The sequence below is a fragment of the Strix uralensis genome, chromosome 18 (genome assembly GCF_047716275.1).
Source record: "Strix uralensis isolate ZFMK-TIS-50842 chromosome 18, bStrUra1, whole genome shotgun sequence".
Taxonomy (NCBI): Eukaryota; Metazoa; Chordata; class Aves; order Strigiformes; family Strigidae; genus Strix; species Strix uralensis.
The window spans coordinates 6,296,310-6,314,481 of record NC_133989.1 but is presented as its reverse complement, the minus strand read 5'-3'; positions in this window follow the sequence as shown (position 1 = coordinate 6,314,481).

The window sequence follows — 18,172 nt, the reverse complement described above, 5'->3', positions numbered from 1 at the left end:
AATGCAATCTAATTTGTGCTAAAGCATACAAATTCAGATCCCCTATGATCTATGCTGTTCAACATGCCATTACTATGTCTGCAACGCAGCTCTAATCTATACACATTAGTGGGAGTAGCAGTGGGGGGGGTTACAGGCCAAGCAGGGAACCCCACTGAGACAAATACCTGAGCTCTGGTGAGCCTCGGGACCATAAGTGAAACCAATTGGTTTATAGATAGTTCTTTTTAATTCCTTTTCAACTCCCCATGAAATACTCATTTTTTCAGCTTGACTGGAAATCATCAACCTCCTTTTGTGGCCGTAAGTGCAATCTATATTTTGAACAATGTTCCTGGAATGTCAAAAGATGTGCAAAGCCAAAGAGATGCTTATGTGCTTTTTTAAACTCATTCTCTATGTTTTTTTTTGTCTGCACGCTAGTTCAGATTGTAGCCAGCGCAAGCTTCTGCCTTGTTCTTGCTTGCAAAGCTCTGTGCACATCTTCAGCAATGTGGAGAAATGCAGCCAAACCAGACACGCCAATAGCTAGCAATGACTGGTTTCTGGTGTTGATTGGGTAAGTTAATTAAGAGCAGAAGTTATTTTGCTAGGATAGGTTAAAAAAAAACCAAAGAGAAAGTGTTTTATTTTGTGATTTGGTAGCTTCAGTCTCTGGAGAAACATCTCCAGACATTATACTGTGCTTCAGTGTGGCTCCTATCTCGCACAGAAACGTTGCCGTGGCACAGACACTTCCAATTTCTTCCTGATTTCATCCCTGAACTTTCAAACACGAGAAGTCGCTCACACCAACCCAATACCTGAAAACAGTCACCTCCTCTGGTACCCCATCTGAGCTTTGTCCCCCACGTTACCAGATGGCAATCTTGACCCATCGGAGAAGACCCAAACACACAGGACAGGGTAATGCCACCAGAAAGAAAATGCTTTTCACCCTTGGTTACGTCGGAGCTAGGAGCGGGCTCTGCAGCAGGCTGCTTGCTTCCCTGCTCTTGCAGTGGGGACAAGGGAGCAGACAAAATGTCCACCCTGGGCCACCGGCAGCTCCTGGGCTGCTTCTCTTGGGCCACGAGAGACACCAAGGCAGGTCAGCGGCGCTGCCACCCTGACAGGCCCACACTGGCCACCATTTTGAGAAACCTGGGCTCTTTCTTGTCAAGGCTGAACGTCAAGTACTTACTTTCTCCAAACTCCATACTAACTTCAACCAAGCCTTGTCTTCTTAAAGATTCTTTGAGTACCATTTAATGTTTAATATGCCGTGCTCTACATCATGTAAAAGAAGCAGATAAAAAAAATCAATAAAGTGCTTGCAAAGTTGCTTTGTACTGAGTTTCACATGCATATTTAGAAACCCTCTCTTCCCTGCCACTCACCTCATGAATCTATTCTTGGAGAATAAAAACTGGGATATACTTTGCAGCCAAAAGTAAAGTCATAAAGAAGTTTGCTCACGTTCCTCGACACATGAGATACAGAGTTAATTAAAAATTGTTCTCTGTACAACAGGTTTGTTTCACTGGAAAATGTCACTGATGTAAGGCTGTTCTACTCTTGTTGCCAACTACATTGAATTGACTCCATTATAAGCTTACTCCTCCCCCCTCCTCATTACTTTTCTTCCAATAATAAACCAGAGAGATCTTAGATCCCACTATTTTATTGGAAAAGGTGCATTAGGATTAGCTGAGTTAGAGCAGCCATCTTATGCCCCTCCAGTCCCTGTTTATCTGTGGTTCTACAGAAGAAGCAAACACTTGCCCCAGCCCTGCACAGTATAAATGAGATATTTGATCCTACAGGCATGGTGCTGTTAAAAGATTTTTAATTAGATAAATACATTTTATAAAAAGCTTGTGCAGAATAGTTGCCTCTAGCAACTGTAACAATCTTGAAGCTTCATCTTCTAAAGGAAAGAAAACTCTTGCAGGAGGCTAGTGTGTTATATAAAAACGAAAGATGGTATTAGAGAATTAATAGGAAGGGGCCAATGGAAATGTAGTCCCACTCCTGGAAAAGGGAGTTTGTTTCATTACAGACTTCAAACAGCACATGGATTTGTGCTCTAATTTTTCCAGCCAGATTGCCAAGTCTCAGCCATGGGCTGGAAGAATAGCTGGACCAGGCTGGAGGGAGATCCTGTGAGTGCTCTCTTTCCATAGCTGACGTGCTTCAGAAGGCATCATGCAGACATCAGCCCTGAAGAAAGCACTTGGCTCTCCCTACGCTGCCAGCCTTGGTGCTTCATGAACTGTCTGGGGCATCCTCATCCAAACATGGCTGAATGTCACCCATACCCTGCCCTTTGCAGCACAGCCATATCTCAGCAAAGCTGCCTGAGCTTGCTTTCCTTGCCAGCCATCCTGGAAGTATCCCTAAGATCAGGAAAAGATCTGGTAGCTATCCCTCACTGCCTGAGGATGGCAACTACTGGAGAACAGGCAGCATCCTGCAGGCCAGTGCATTTGCAGGGCACCCTGCCCGGCTAGGCACAGAGAGTAGGTGAACCCAGACCTCTTGATCCTACCACCACAGCTGGGAGGCCTAGGAAAGAGCAATATTAAGTTTAGACCTGAGCCTGGTTCATGCTGAGGTGACCAGTGACTACTCTCACTTCTGAATGCCATGTCCCCAGCAGACTTCTCTGCTGCTGGGGTAGGACCCTCCCTCTTCCCCTTGCAAATCCCAGTGAATGAAGCTTCCCAATGTGCCGGCAAGGTGGGGAGTTTTATCCCCGCAGACTCAGTGGAGGATAGCAGCTGGAATGGGAACTTTTCCATTCTCACCCCCATACTCAGTATATTTAGCCCTGACCTAGAAAGACCATCCTTTCTAGGGCTGAGTTGTGATTCAGGCAGTCTGCTTACTGAGCAGAGGCTGCCAACTGTGCCGAATCATAGCTGATTAGAGGTGGGAGAGAGCCTGAAAAACAATACACCCAGGCAAATGCAGTGGGTTTGGAGCACTTCATGAAAATTATATTTAACACCATTTTGGTGACTTAAAGAAAAATTAAAACAAACAACCCTCGCACCTTCCAAAATAACCCTACCTGTCTCTGGTGGGAGAGAAGAGACTGGCAAAGTGTTGCTATTTTAAATCACAGTGGAACAGGGTAAGAAGAATGTACTTATAGATAGATACATATATATAGGTATAGACACACACACATCTCTAGATGAAGCAGGGGACACTTTTTCCGAGAAAGGAAGGATGGACAAAGAAGCAGATACTTTCTTGCAATTTAGGGGAAATTCTATCTCAAAGCAAAACAAATCCTATTATGTCTAAGGGGAAACAAGAGCAAAAGAAAAAAAAAAAAAAGTATGAGAAGTCTGGAGACATGTAAATTGCTCATACAGAAATATCTGCTGTCAGGTCACAAAGTGTCCCACCAGCACAGCGTGGGACTGGAGCTTGTATCCCACAGGCAGTTATCCTCTGCCTGCAGACGCGCTCAGGCTATCGCCTGGGATCTGAAGGAGAAATCTTATCTGCAGGCTTGTGAGAAAATAGGAGGAGGTACACAAAGTTCTTAAAACTAGTAATACAGTCAGGGAGTTAAACTGGAAAATACTGCATGGCCTGGTCTGGAGAGAGCAGAACAGGAGACTAAACACAACAGTTTAACAAATAATTACAGGTTCTTTATATGGACTAGAATTTGTAATCCGCCCTCATCCACTTCTCTTTGCACAGTTTAGAATTACAATGCCAAAGGGATCACAGGGAATCATGAAATAATGTCCTGCATTTGAGTGCAGAGCAGACAGTCTCTGAGGGTTTTAGACAGTCCATTTGATACTCTTTTCATGAAACATTTACTATGTTGTACCGACGTGTTCACTCCATTGTACCTTAGCAAACACAGTGGACATGCTGTTACAGTCACTCACATGTGCAGGATGTTTGCAGCCATTAAAAGTGATGAGAAAAAAACCTGACCTGGATACGTTCTCCTGGATTTAAATTCAGTTAAGTGTGGGCATTGAATATTATCTCCATAATAAATTTGCCACACCATAAAACATAGTGGGGAATCAGGAAGTAATATCTTGCATTTCAACAAATGCTTGGTCTCTGAGGACCTGCACCATCCATTTGATACACTTGGTATGTAGGAGTACAATTTCTAGTCATCTATATTTTTTATCTTAACTGCATAGAGAAGATAATATTATGACAGTGGTGCTGCATTGATATTTGGGGGACTGTGGATTAGTTACCAACCCTGCAATAGACTCCCTGACTCCCCTGATAAGTCACAGCCATTTGGTCTCCCATCTGCGGAACAAGCCACTAATGCCTCTGCTCCTCTGCCCTGAGCCCATTCTCAGCCCTGCTGCCAGGACAGGGACCTCCTTGTTCCCCTGAATGACAATAGCGTATCTGATGACTCGGAGACGGGGCTTATCTTTTAACTGAATTGCAAACAAAAAAGTCAGTCCATGTTCCCACTTCAATTCTAATGTATAGAGACAACTTTTATTTCGTCTGTTTTCGAGACTTCCAGAACTAGCTCCTCTCTGCTCTCTTTTCTCCGGAAAACGCTGTTGGAGGCTTGCTGGAGGTGGAGCTGGGAAGCTGAAGGATTCCCAGCCTGAAACGAAGACTGAAGCATCTCCTTGGCTTGGGGGAGAGATGCAGCTCTGGATTCTCACGCTGCACACACGAGCTCATATTGCAGCTCCTCCACGGCTGCCAGCACTTGGAGAGAAGCACACCTGGGCTGGCCACCCTGAGGGCTGGGGGGAAAGATGCACAGACACTGATCCTGCTTCAGTATGTCCACCAGTGCTTTTATGTTGTTTTATAAGGGAACAGCTTAACTAAAGAAACAAAGTCTTGCCTGGTAGTCAAGAACAAAATAATAATACATGCTGATAAATACTAGTCTAAAAACAACTCAGTATTTTGTTTCAGAAGAACTGGAAATGAATATTTGTCAAAAATCTTTGAGGAGTCACAAAGGAAAAAGAAAATATCTGAAGTCAAATAAAAGATATTGTTTGACTATAAATAAAAGGCGTTTTTTTTTTTTTTTTTACATTATAAGTGGTTTTTAAACATTTCTGCAAAATGCTGGAAGAAATTGCAAAATGACAGTTTGCAAAAAATCAAAATGTGTTCCTTAGAAACACTTTCACAAACATTTCACCTTTTTTATTTTATTTATTTTATTTTTTTTCCTTACACAAATATTTTGGTAAACTGACACTGGTTTTGGGAAACACTGCAGTATCACATACTCTCCATTTTTTGCCGCCCCCCCCCGCCCCCCCAATGACCAAAACCACGCATTCAGTTCTAATCGGGAAGTTTCTTTTAACAAGTTATATAATAAAAGGCTTTACTTTAAGCACAAGCTTAAATTCGTTTGATTTTCGTGAGTTATGCACAGACTGAAATTAAGGAGCTGCCAAGTGCTTTGCTGAGTGAGTCTGCAGTCAAGGACCGAGAGCCTGGCTGAGTGGGGTCCTGGAGCACATGATGAAAAGTGAAAATAAAGCATGAAGAAATAAATAGAAAATAAGCATGGCACTTGGAGATTTTGAGCTTTGTTTGTACAGTATTTCTAAGGTGTGTTTTGTATGTTTGAAAAAATCCCGTTATTCAGGAGCCCGGAATCGCTCTTCCATCTCCAGCTCTGATGAATAGCAGAGGCGCAGCATGCAGTCCTTTATTCTGAGAGCGCCTTAATCACTCCCCTCCCGAAACTGCTGCTCCATTTGACTGACAGAATTAGAAGCAATCCACATATTGGAGGGGGAAAAAAGAAAGGCAGACCCATTTGGTTGTCAGACTGTGGGTACATACACAAAGCTTTTAGCAAAAAAAGAAAGAAGAAAAAAGAAGAAAAAGTTGTTGCCCTCCTAAATCACATCTATATTAATGACATGAATGACAGGCTTAAGGGGAAAATTATAAATCTTTCTTTCCAGCTTTTCTTTTATTGCCCAACCATATATTTCATCTTTCCAGAGAGCAGAGCCATTAAACACACAGCTGACAGACGCGAGCGCTGTAGATAAGCCGCAGCTAGACTCGTCTGAAGCAAGGTTAAGCACTTTGGACGCACTTGCCCAGTGCTGCGAGCCGTTCTGCACCGGGCTCCACCACGCAATACCAACGCAACCCATACAGCACTTTGCTTCTGTAGCCCCCAGAGTGCCCGGTCACCATCCCTGTGTGTCAAAGGAGAGGACTAAGAGACTGGAGAACGCAGGTGGGGCTGTGCAGTTGGCCAAGAGTCCCAACACTCCGCTCATTTGGGACCCCCCACCCCTCGATATCCTGTTTCAGAGGGAATAAGCAGCCCTGTTCTTGTGGCAGAACAACTCTCGGGGGTTCCAACCCACCAGCAACAGCATCCAGAGTGACTCCAAAGCCTCCAGAGCCCTCAAAGGATGTCCTCTGTGTTGGCAGAGCAATAGCATATCTGTCTTTATAAAGGAGCTTTGGGCTCCTGATGGAAAGAAGAGTGTTGGCTCTCCTCTCTCATGCCATACATGAGGCTGCCTCTGTCTCCAGAGCAGCCACAGACCCCTGCATTTCTGCTTTGTTCATTTTCCTACATAGTCTCCAGGGAAAACACAGAGGAAGACAGAGAAACCCCAGTGTCTTGCGGGATCACAGATGTAGATGTAATAATCCTCAGTTAAAAATAATTCCTTTAAATTTCCCCAAACCCAAGTTCCATTTTCCCTGGAGGCGACACATAACTAATACGACTGATAGACCTACCCTCTGTAGTGTGTGTATGCTTGTGTGTATATACATTTATATATACACATACATGTTATTCTTCTTCTGTATGAGTCTCCTGTGAAAGACTGTTACGGTCATGTATAAACTGCCTGTGCTCAGGCATACTGCAAAGATACTTCCTTGGGTTTTATTGTCTGTGACCACTATACTTATGTTTTATAGCAGCCTAATTACAGACAATCCACTTTAAATGCTGACATGCAGTGTTAAGTTATTCTGCAGGTGAATGAGTAGATATAACATTTCTCTGTGTTCTCTAAAATTGTGTAGTGTTATTAACTGGATTTGTCAACGGCAGGACTGTCTGGAGAAATGAATCTATTTAAAAATGGTCCTTGATTTCCTGTCACCAGTGGCACCGAATGCATAGTGTTTGGGGAATGGTTTTTTTCATGAAGGAAGTGGAGGATTAAAAAATTAAATGGTTTCATTTGAAACCTCCTGCACAGCTTAGTTTATAACAATAAAAGGCAATGATGGTTCCTTACAAATCAATTGAGGGGAAAAACAGAATTTAAAAAAAATCAAAACGAATAATCCAGGTGCTGCCATGACTTTACTTGTGCTACACAGCCCAAACAGATATGGCTTCCAGCTTTTCACTACCACTGCTACCATAGATAATAAAACTAATTTAATTTTTTGTCACTCTTTTCATCTTAATGGATACCCAGAGATTTCACAACTGTAGGAGGAAACACAAAACCACACCTTTCCTGGAATGAAGAGGCATGGAAAAAGAGAAATTTTGGGGTGGAAATGCCAGAAGAAACATTCATGAAAAGCAGGTTTTAAATATTGAAAACACATAAAGGACAACATACAGCACAGGGGAAACAGGCTGAATAAAACATGCTGCTATTAAAGCCCTGGAGCTCAGTCTCGAAGGGATTTGCATTTTTCTGATGCAGACCGTGATTTTTCAGGGATTCTGAGTGCCACTGGAAGGCCGTGGGTCTGCGGAGACGCCGTGCCTGCAGAGTGGTCCCCGTGCTGTGACAGGTAGCTATTCCCTCCCAGGCTCTGTCTAGCACATTAAAAATCCAACAGTATCTTTCTTTTTTCAGCTCTCTGCTTCAAAGGCTCTCTAATGCGTTACCATTACCCCATGTTCATCCCCACCACAGCGATAAGCGCAGTATAAATAGCTACCAGTAGATGACAGATAGAACATGGACATGACAACAGTGTCCTCCCCCTGTTCCCACAGTCGGCACAGCGATATCCGTCGTGATCCACTCAGCGGTGGGACTGCAGGAATGCAGTGGAGAGGCAGAGGTGCTGGCAGGAGTCAGGCTGAAGCAAGGCAAACACTTCATGCTGTCCCTGAAACCCCACTGGAGGTGAATGTACAGGTGAATATTTATCTGAGCAAAGTAATAACCTCAGGGTTAATTAGGACTTGGCATAATTTAAGAGTTGGTCATAACTAGGAATTGATGTAATTTGATGCTGAGTGCTTTAGTGAGCTCTCACTTTGGCTCTTTTTTCTCCTAAAATCCTGCAACAGTGCTATCCAGCTCAGGGATAATGGAGGGGATTAAAAATCAGCTCCTCATCTCATGCTGATTCTGTTTGCCTCACTGTCCTCCTAGGTCCAAAGCAGCAAAATACGAGCAGGATGTCCAGCTCTGGGCACCATAATTTGAGAAAGACACAGACTGATTGGTGAGAGGCCAGAGAAGAGCAAACAAGAATGATAAGATATTTGGAAAACACGACCTGTAAAGAAAGGTTGTAGGAATTGGGTTTGTTTAGCCTGGAAAAGAAAAGAATGAAGAAAGATATGACAAAAGTCGTCCAATATGCAGAAGTTTGTTATAAAGAGGACAATGATCAACAGCTCTCCTTGTTCCTTAAGAAATCACCTTATTTACAACAAAAATGACTGATGTGAGGCATTAGGAAAACATCTTTCCAACTACGTACAGTACGGAAATCCTGGACCAGACTGTGTGAGGCAGTCCTGGTGCCTTCTCTGCACCGGTGGCTTTCACAACACACTAATGAGGCAGAGGCCATGCACCTCAGAAACCCTCTTCTGTTGCTTTGTGCTCAGCTCCTGCAGCCAGACGCTGCTGGTGACACCCACTGTGTGTGTGTCCATCACCCCCCCTGCCCCAAGCAGCCCCTCTCCTCTTGCTGGTAGGGTTAGGGAAAAGCTGGAGCTCCCTGCTGGGCAACGCTGACCATTGGGGTACGGTTACCTTCTGGAGGTAACTCTGGCCTCAGAAGGATCCCGTGTACCCCCAGGCTCCCACGCGGGTTGCAGTTATCACTGGCCTATTTGTCATGTGCAGGGGCAGAAGACGACTCTGTCTGTCTTTCCAGCTCAGTGCTTCATCACAGCTTGGCCCTTCATTTGCAGCAGAGGCGTTTCTTCCGCTCGGGGTACTGTTATTTATTGGTATTAGCCCCTCGCAGCTCGAAGGGAAGCCCCACTGTGTCAGGCTTTGTACAAAGTGAGACTCGTGGGCACAACACAAACAATCTGTGCAGCAGGCAAGGAGAGGAGGGAGAGCAAGGCAGGGACACGCTGGAGAAGAGACTTGGTCCAGGTTGTGGCTTTGGGGAAGCGCACCCCTGTGCAGGTGCTACATTTTGACCACTGCCTTCACGTGCACGTGTGCATGGACACCCAGGCAAAACAGTACTGTCCTGGGAAAGAGGTGAGCCCTGACCTGAAGTCAGAGGAGAACTGGCTTGCAAAAGTCAATCACGTTCTGCAAAGCTAGTAAATATTTCACGAGGTTCACAAAGCCTCAAACTCCACAAGCTTGGCAAAGCCTGACCCGCCACTCTCCTCAAGAGCTATAAAGAGTCTGGATTCAACACTTAGCTGGCAATTTGCTGAAGACACATGGGGCAGAAAAGAAACCGAATTTGCTCTGTTTAGACTGACATTGGCTCCCCACTGTTGACAGCAGTCCAGATTTGGGGTCTGGTCTTTCTCCCACTGAATTCAACAGGGAATTTTTCTGTTGGCTTCAATGGGGGCAGTAATAAGCCATTTTATCTGTCAGTGCAGATTGCCAATGGAAGACAAACTGGAATGGCTAAGTGCTGTCTGTAATGAGAGATCATTTTTTCCCTCCCTCCTCCTCTCCCCCAAGTCCATTTTCAGACCATAACCACATTTTAATGAATAAAAAGTTGTTGTTTCAAATCCTTGCAGAACTGCAGTCCCTGCCAAGCCTGTTTTTCTTCTGGAAAGACAGATGGATGTGCTCACATTATGGTAGTTGTTTTTTGCGTGCCATATATTTTCAGTGATGTTCATGAAACTAGAATTAGTGACACTAATAATGACAAATCAGAGGGCTAATATTGTTTAACCCTGTTAAAGAGTGTTATTACATTTACATGTTCCCACAGAGTAAATGCTGTTTGGCTCAGACATATGTCTTGCTATCTGTTTATTTTTATGAATCAGAAATGAATCAGCAGTCAGTCTAAGAGTGTCCCGTAGATTTACTTGTCTCATATACCATTTTAGAAGGGGAGCCCCCCCACCACTAGGGTTTATAGAGTAATTTTGTGTTCAGTAGAGGCATAATAGTATTATTAAATTAATTCTAATCAATAAGACAGAATATTGCAGGTCTGCATGGACTTATCCCAAAATGCTGAGCCATTGAGGATGCTAGACTGTGCTCTTGCTGATGTAATACTCATTCCTATTCAGATGATGAAGACAAAACTAAGCTTCAAATTAGATCTTAGGTCTGGTTTTCACTGTTTAAAAGCAGATACACAACTGCCTTTTTCTCAAGCCAACAGGTCTTTCAGAATGCAAAGAGCAAATGCACCATGTAGTCTGCAGCACTTAGGTCTTATTTGTGGACAAAAGCTACAGTAATTTAATGCTGGGAAATGATTCCCTCTCTGCCCTGCACTCAGCAGATAAATAAAATAAAACAACAGTCACTAATATGATGCTTCCATCCATATCTTTCTTCAATACTCAGGGACTTTTGAGAAAAGGATTAGGATGCTTAGACAAGACTTTGAGAACAATCCCCTACTCTTTGAATTGTTAGTTCCCTTCCTTATGCCTAGTCCTTGCATCTTGTTTGTAAGCAGCTGATAACAGGCTTGATAATCTCTGCCTTAAAAAAATAAAATCAATACACTGCTTCAGAAATTTGACCAAAAAAAAAGTTATGTAAGAGGTAAGAAAAACATCACACTTTCTTAGAGCATTAGACATTCCAAGAATTACAGAAGGTAATTTAAATTCAACTCAGCCGCTACTGTTGCAATATTGAGGTTTTAAAGTCAGTTTATTTATATTTTAACTTTGCAGTTTCCCATAAGGCATGGTCAAAGTCTTTAACAGAATCACTGACATTAGGAATTCTCGTCCTCCTTTTCCCTTGCTCCTTATCAAGTGTACTTTGTTTCCTGCAATGGTTTATTGGGACCATCTGCATCCCCTCCTGTTTTCTCTCAGGCATGGAGATAAGATTTCACCTTTGGATGTCTGGTTGAAGTCCAGCTGGCAGTCTGGATGTGTTTGGTGGCTGTGGCTTGGTGCCTGTTGCATGCACGCGCTAGTCTCACATGGTGGCGACAGAAAAACCCACGTGAGAACCACTCTGTGTTCAGGACCAGCTTCATTTTCCTCTTCAAGGCCAAGGCCAAGAGCTTCAAACCTGGCTGGCTGAAATATAAACTGCCCCAAGTCCTTATCTGAGTGATTCAATAAATGGCTGGGTTTTACAGAGACTGTGAAGCCCTCACTGATGTAGGAAAGGAATGGCGAGGCCTGCTAGGATGACTAGTGCACTGTTTGCCAAACCAACACCCAAACTGCCTTCCAGACTTTTTCAAACTGCTTTTGGGCCAAATTATGTCCTTGCAGCTTCCTCCCTCTCTGGTCACTGCTTTCCTCATTTCTGATCCCACTGCCCAACCTGAGAGCAGCGCAATTGCTCTCTGCATCCTCTCAGGACTTAGAGTGCTCATGCCTACAGCAGTCATTGCTTTATTAGTGGCAAAAGCAAAGAGGGCACTTCCACCCAAAGTTGCCCAAGAGGGGGAAATTGCCATAGGAAGAGATATTTCATGCAGCTCCAAGCACTTCTGGATGTCTGGCCATCTTACCGTTCTCCCCTGTTACTGGTTTCTGCCTTATTCAGTACTTGAACCTGAAGCAAAAAACCTTGATTTCAGTCTCTGGAAGTTGTAATACTCTCTGCTGAGGCCGGCCCAGCTGGGTAATTGGGTTTATTTGCAGCTGAAGCCTGGTAAAACACGCTGCCGCAAATGGTTAGAAAGTGAAATCAGCCCTCCACCAGACAGGCTGGAGGACAACGTCTCCCGGAGTGGCAAGAAGGATGGGAGAGCTCTCCTTCACAGTTTATCTAGAAACCCTGCAGAAATGTTGCAGTCTTTGAAGATAATAGGAGCATTAAGACAGTTCCTTTCTTCTTCCTTGCCTCCTCCTTTCCTCCCTTCATTTTGGAGACACATTATCCACACAGAGGGTCAAGTATCTAGTTAAAGGCAACATTTTTCAAAAGCTCAATGTGAAGGTTTGCAATGCAGACAAACAATCTCGAGCCTCACCGCATATTTTCCCAAGAAACCAAAGGAACACCTTATGTACTGAATCTTTTGTTTCTTTGATTCTTATTTTTTTTATTCAGTGAATATTTTTATTCTTTTTTTTCCTAGTATCTCATCAAGTAGAAGAAACCAATAATCTTTGCTCTGCCTATTTGATGTTGTAGAAAAGCCAAAGACACAAATCTGTAAAAGCGCTTTCTCTGTTAGATTTTTTTTTTTCTTCTTAAACACAGGCTGCAAGTCTCAGAAGAAGTCAAGGACTCGAGTTTCTCTTTGTTTTTAGTGCCTGGCTGCTTCTACTGTGTTAAAGTGTCAGCTCCAGATAAATAAGGGAATGAAAACAGAGAAGGTCTATTTAAGAGTAAATGTCTGTCCTTCAAAGTCTGGAGAGATAGAAGTGGATTTATAGTCCCCTGGGCAACATCCAGGGAATGTTTTGGAGCCTTGAGGGAAATTGTGGAAGCCGGAGCCACAGTCCTCAGTGGTTTTGTGTGTTCTTAATATTGCACTGAGACCAGAGCTGCTTCACATCCAGAATGACACCTGGAAAGGGAGTGAGCAAGAGGAAGGCCTTGCACTGTGGGCCACTGCAGCAGTGTTGGCATAAACCTTGCAGGAGGGGTCTGTACACGGCCCAGGTGGCAGAGGTAGCTGCTGGCCAGGACAAAGAGGCTTTGGGCTGGAGGCTGCAAGTTAAGAGAAAGTTTGGAGCTGTGAAATTCAGACTTTGATCTGAAGAAACTGCTCGCAGCTTGAGCATGCTGGGCTCTGCAGTTCGAGATGCTGGCTTGGACCATCTCTACTACAGAGATAAAGGTTAACGGTTTCATGACCAGGTTTGAGGGAGCTATTCCTCAGGTGAGCTTGCTGAGATCTCCATCACACACCTTGGGGCAGAGTCAGTTATTGCTAGAGAGGTCAGGAGCACATCCCCTCTCCCCTTTGTGTGTAGTGGTCAGGATCATCAAGTTGTACCCTCCCTGCCTCCAGCTGGCCCTGTCTCCTCGCCTGGGGACCCTGGGAGTAACTGCACAGGGACACCATCTCTTCGCACGTGTGCCTCCGCTTTCAGCTCCCTCCCCTAGCTCTTTTGGGATATACTGAGGAAGGTCTGGCATGGGTGTACAATTTCTGGACCTTGACAGACTTGGGTGAACGTGGGCTTTTCTAAAGCACCCCTGTGTAAGTATCACAGCTTATATAATCATTTAAATTAGTACAGTGCAGTCTTGCTTATTTGGACTCGTGACTACCTGAGAACCAAGGCTGAATTAATTTAAAAGGAAAAATACAGTAGATGTCTGTCTTATAGCTGTGGAGACAAGTTCAAGGGATATGTGGACTTCTCCACTGATTTTCCACAGAAATATTTCTGATGTGTTGTTTTCCCTCATCAACTTTTTATTTTAACAACATATGGTAAAGCAGCTCTGCCTCAGTGTGGATGTGCAGGTCTTATTGAGCAATGCTGGTTCCCTGGACTGGAGACAGCTCAGATTATTTTAAAACAACAGCATTCATAATTGCACTATATGCAGAATCAAGACTAATACAGAAGAGTTACCATAACAACAACACCTCGACATGGTGCTTGCACAAATACCTAACACATCCTAGGGAATCGATTCAATACCCTGTTGGGTGAAAAGCATTCCTCCTTTGAAGAACGGACCACTGAAAATGGTGGCGGCCAAGTCGTCATTTTGTAGCAGGAAATCTGTCCATAAGAACAGGCTTTAGCAAATTAATTATTAGAATTTTATTGCTATTTTACCTATCCAGTGGCTATATCAGCTACTGTAGCGACGGTCACCCATTTGCTGACAGATGAGTCCTACAACTCAGCACATGCAGGAGTGGTTCATCATAGAGTTTATGGCAACAGAACAGAGCTCTGTGGTGCTAGGCACTGCACAAGCACAGGGTAGCAGGAAGAGAAGCTCTTCCAGAGCTAAAGCTAAAGATGACCCCAACACACAGTAGGAAGGGAAACAAAACACACAAAGTCATAATGGCAAATGACAGATTATCTTCATGAATATGTGCTTTTTTGAGGAAAAAGTGTATCCATCAAAAATAATCCAACTGGAAAGAGATGTAATGGGAGCAAAGATGAGGGGGATAGGGCAGGGAGGAGAGGGCAGAAGGGATGCATGGAAAATCATGAGGGTGGACAAAGAGAGGTGACTCCACCAGATCAGATAAGAGAGACCTGTTCTTCCATCCTCACACCCAGCAGTAGCAACTGCTTTCAGAAACCCCTTACTGACTTCCATGATCCATTGTTATTGCATTTCTCAGATAAAATACCACATTTCAAAGACCATTTGGCCTATTGAGAGGTTTGGGGGTAAGGGTTCTTTATTTTTTTTAAGTGAGACTTCTTGTTGGTGTTCAACAATTTGCTATCTTAATCCCACAAGTTTTTTCATTTAGAAGCCAGGTAGCTGAACACCATGCAGTTCCTTTCCCCTTCAAAGTAATTCTTCCACTTAGATTGGCTATAATGAGGCAGTCTGCTCATCATGCAGAGCCACGCAGATTATTCGCTTCCACTAAAGAACAACCCAACAGGGCAAACTCCCCACTCCAATCACTGCATCCTCATTATTCTTCTTCACCTTGCAAACCAAGTATCAAGCCCTAAGTTTCCTCTAAATTTCCATCAGGGTTGCTCTAACACAGATCCCTGCTCTTTTATTTATTCCCAGAAGAACAATGCTTGATTTTGCTTACAGTCCTTCACTGCTATTACAAAAAAGAGCTCAAGTCATTTCTGCTCTGCTTGCTTTGATAGTGATATTCAGCATTGAGATTCTTTGTGTGAAAGAAACCCAGGAAAAGTAGCTTTTCCTAGCATTATAATTTGTTATAGTTAGGTGTTAAAGTTTTCAGCTGAGCTGCTTGTGATAAACACTGCATATGCTCCAGCCTGCGTAGGCTCCCACTAGCTTTTCTTTGTCCAGGTTAGCAACACAGTAGTTTTAGGTTCCCACTGCAGCTAATGGAGGGAAAAAGGCTTTTAAGAGCTGTGATTTATCCCACTTAAGATCTGAATCATTCTGAAGGTGTCTCTCTTCCCCATTGAGTGCAAAGCGATCACAGGGCAGGTGCTTTGCTAGCTGACACAGGTACTTTTTAGGTTGGATGGCACCTGCCCTAAGCTGCTCAGCACCTCAACAGATAGGAAAATAAGGGAATGGGAAAGAAAGGCAAGACACAATAGCAGGAGGTAGACAAGGAGGCTTAGAGAGATCAGGCACTGGCTGGAAGTCATACAAGGTACTGGGATGGGAAGAGAATCCAGATCTCCTGATGAATCCCATTTTTGTGCGTTTTGTACCACTGGGCTCTGCTCTCTGTCAAATAAAAGAATGTGATCATATATTTCCTTTTTCTCTTCACTTCCAGTAGTTGCATGTTAATTAAGCACTTAATTTTTTCCAGAGTAATTGTAAGACCAGAAGCCTCTAAGTCAGATGGAAAGAACTAAACATTTCAGCCGATGTGAAGTAGCCAGAAAAATAAGCATGCGGGAAAAAAAATTGCGCAAATAACATTGCTGAAGGAAATATAAAAATCACATGAGAAGGGCAGATAGGGGCATTGTGCAAAGGATAAGGAAGGAGAGTTAGGAACAAGAGAGGGCTGCTAATTTTGCTTTGTAAGCACAGTTGGTGAACAATTATCATTCCCATTCCTGCCTCTGCTCCCCAAGGTTTTTGACCCTCGGAGCACAGCCACACAAACACTTCGTTTCACACTCTGCACAACCACATGGGCCCCATGACCTTCAGCAGCCAGGCAGTGGGGACAGGAGGGAAGATGGGAATCAGGGGTGGGAACCTTGCCAAATGGATCTGCCACTGACAAAGAAAGGAGCTATCCTGCCCACAGCTGACCTACCTCAAGAGTTTCTTGCCTCTGTCTTGCTTTTCCTCTGGAGCTGGAAATTTCTGCCTAACTCATTGTGCCAAGTACCAGATTAGCTCTTTGTGTGGCTACAGAGGCAGAAACCTCTAAAAATTATAATCATGGACTAAACTGATTATTTTATAGGACCTGATCTGATTTTGAAAATAGCCCTTCCCTGAGCAGACAGTCAGACTAGATGGCCCCCAGATGTCCCTTCCAACCTAGTCTTTTGATTTTGTCACAGGTTACCAGCAAAAGCTGCAAAGATTCAGGAAAACCACCTTTCTATCCTGTGGACTACAAAAACGGCATTTCCAACAGTTGTTTCTTTTCATTATCAGAAAAAACCTAGACCTCAGGGGCTCAACACCCCTGAAATCCTGGAGGAAAGAGAGGGTCTCTACAGACAGACCACCAAGCTACTCAGTGACAGGTAAGCCTTTCATTCTCTGCTTTTGCTTTGGGATGGCATACTAGCCTTTTCTCTCCAGTTTATTTGACTCTTAAGAAAAAGGCCAAAGCCAAATGAAAGATAAGATGCAAACACTGCAGACCTTGCTTCTGCTGGTCTCCCACAGCAGTCAAGGAGTGATGATTGCAACATTAGATCAGTAGAGTTTCTTCATTTATTTTGAAACTGCCTCAGCTGGGACACGCACCCCAGCTTTCTGTCTCATTTCTTGGCTGTGTTTATAACTGCTGTATGTAGGGCCTACAGGTGCTCAGCACCCCCAGAAATATAGCTGAAATACAGTACATGCATGCCAGTTTGTGCACTTCAGATTATTTTCCCCCAGAAGTTGGCCCCATGGAGTCGGAGGCAAAGTGAAGAGTAGGAGGCACAGGGCTCGTGTTCAAAGCTGCGGCCGCAGTGCACAGCACAGCCCCGGGTTACAGGCTGAAGCCAGCAGCCCCGTGTCCTCACAGAGGCATGGGCTTGGATCCAAGTGGCACAACAGCCACTTGTCTGTGGTGGTGGTCCATGGCTCTTCCAGTGCTGATCTACACCGCCGCAAGTGCCAACCTCATGAGGGTACCTGCATCTCAGCCTGCACCACCCAGCTACACATAGCGGTAACGACCTCCCAGCTCTGCACAGTGCTCATGGGACACAGGTCAAGTGACCTGACTTCTGGAGCTGTGCTTCGATCATTAGACCAGTGTATTTTGGAGGCATTAAGACTTTATTATACCCCCTTACAAGCTTAACAGCACTTGGCACTATGCCTCTGTAACAATTTTACTCAGTGTGGTTAGAGGGGGCTCTTATTCCAGCTGCTGTGTTTTAAACCAAACCAAGATGGCAATTCACAAACCCAGTCACAGTGGGGTTAGATCAAGCTGCCCCCTTTAACGCTGACTAGTGAATTAAGTCCTTAATAACACTTGGAAAAGGACCTTTGCATCACGGAACAAACTTTGCTCAAAAGAGGTTATCAATGGGACCCCAGGAGACCAGTCACTGTGAAGCTCTACTTCATTCCAGAAATGTTTTGGAAGCAATTACTTCATCTTGTTCTTTATTCACGGGATTCACTTAACTGATGACATTATAGCTCAGTCCATTAAGTAAATGGGTTATATATTTTCTCCAAGTTTTGAGGAAGTAATGTTGCAGCCTATGTCACTATCATTGTCAGCAGTCAATGGGGACAGGGACAGATCTTAATTTCTTTAGCGAGGTTTACCTCTGCTGAGATCTTAAATAGGATATATCTGGTTCTGGGTCTTTTATAACGTTTGAGCAGGATTTTTTTTTTAAAAAAAAGAAGAAAGCAAGTGTTATTCTCACAAAAATTCCTGGCAGCTGTACCGTTTATTATGAGAGGAAAACGGAGCAAGAAAAATTGGCATGTCATTTCTTAAATGAATTTATATCCTCATTTCCTTTAGAAAATGAATCCATGCTCCATCT